The sequence below is a fragment of the Oncorhynchus tshawytscha genome, linkage group LG11, assembly GCF_018296145.1.
Source record: "Oncorhynchus tshawytscha isolate Ot180627B linkage group LG11, Otsh_v2.0, whole genome shotgun sequence".
In the NCBI taxonomy this organism is placed as follows: domain Eukaryota; kingdom Metazoa; phylum Chordata; class Actinopteri; order Salmoniformes; family Salmonidae; genus Oncorhynchus; species Oncorhynchus tshawytscha.
Window position 1 is genome coordinate 52,156,971 of NC_056439.1, and position 1,882 is coordinate 52,158,852.

Consider the following 1,882-nt stretch of genomic DNA (forward strand, 5'->3'; position numbering starts at 1 on the left):
AGTAGTGGAAATTTGGTTTTGATATGAACTTCCACAGACGGACCGGACTGGACCAAATCTGGACCTATCATAGACGTATGTTTCATGAGTTTGGATAGCACAGCATAGTTCTTACACTAAATGTAGTTTGTGTAAACATTGCTGTGTAAATTGTTAAAAGTAGTCCTTGTGCATAGAGTTGTATGGTTTGTTAAAATTAAAATGAATGTTTTTTTTGTTTGGTATACATTTTAGAGTTAAAAACCCAAGTCATGCGTAACTCCGTTACCATGGAATTGCCCAAATACTTCCAGTTGAGGCCTTACTGGTAGTTTTTTAGTATGATTATGTCTGAATGGTTTAGTAGTGTCTTCTGAAGATACACCAAACGTGTTTGCTTATTGTTTTCTTTAAGCAATGGCTTTTTTTCTGGCCACTCTTCCATAAAGCCCAGCTCTGTGGAGTGTATGGCTTAAAGTGGTCCTATGGACAGATACTCCAATCGACGCTGTGGAGCTTTGCAGCTCCTTCAGGGTTAACTTTGGCCTCTTTGTTCCCTCTTTGATAAATGCCCTCCTTGCCCGTTCCTTGCCTAACCTCTCCTGGCAGGTTTGTTGTGGTGCCATATTCTTTCAATTTTTTTAATAATGGATTTAATAGTGCTCTGTGGGATGTTCAAAGTCTCTGATATTTTTTTATAACCCAACCCTGATCTGTACTTCTTTCCAACTTTTTTCCCTGACCTGTTTGGAGAGCTCCTTCATGGTGCCGCTTGCTTAGTGGTGCTGCAGACTCTGGGGCCTTTTCAGAACAGGTGTATATGTACTCAGATCATGTGACAGATTATGTGACACTTAGATTGCACACAGGTGAACTTTATTTAAGTAATTATGTGACTTTTGAAGGTAATTGGTTGCACCAGATCTTATTTAGTAGTGTCATAGTTAAGGGGGCGAAAACATATGCACGCACCACTTTTTCATTTTTAAGTTTTTTGAATTCTTTTAAACAAGTCATTTTTGTTCATTTCACTTCACCAATTTGGACTCTTTTGTGTATGTCCATGAAATGAAATACAAATACAAATCAATTTAAATTACAGGTTGTAATACAACAAAATAGGAAAAACGCAAGGGGGTGAATACTTATGCAAGGCACTCTACTTTTCCAAACTACTTAGTGGAAAGACCTACAATAAATATTGTACATTTTCTCTAATCTGTTTGTTCCATTCATTCTCTTTGTTCCATTCATTCTCTTTGTTCCATTCATTCTCTTTGTTCCATTCATTCTCTTTGTTCCATTCATTCTCTTTGTTCCATTCATTCTCTTTGTTCCATTCATTCTCTTTGTTCCATTCATTCTCTTTGTTCCATTCATTCTCTTTGTTCCATTCATTCTCTTTGTTCCATTCATTCTCTTTGTTCCATTCATTCTCTTTGTTCCATTCATTCTCTTTGTTCCATTCATTCTCTTTGTTCCATTCATTCTCCTTGTTCCATTCATTCTCTTTGTTCCATTCATTCTCTTTGTTCCATTCATTCTCTTTGTTCCATTCATTCTCTTTGTTCCATTCATTCTCTTTGTTCCATTCATTCTCCTTGTTCCATTCATTCTCTTTGTTCCATTCATTCTCTTTGTTCCATTCATTCTCCTTGTTCCATTCATTCTCTTTGTTCCATTCATTCTCTTTGTTCCATTCATTCTCTTTGTTCCATTCATTCTCTTTGTTCCATTCATTCTCTTTGTTCCATTCATTCTCTTTGTTCCATTCATTCTCTTTGTTCCATTCATTCTCTTTGTTCCATTCATTCTCTTTGTTCCATTCATTCTCTTTGTTCCATTCATTCTCTTTGTTCCATTCATTCTCTTTGTTCCATTCATTCTCTTTGTTCCATTCATT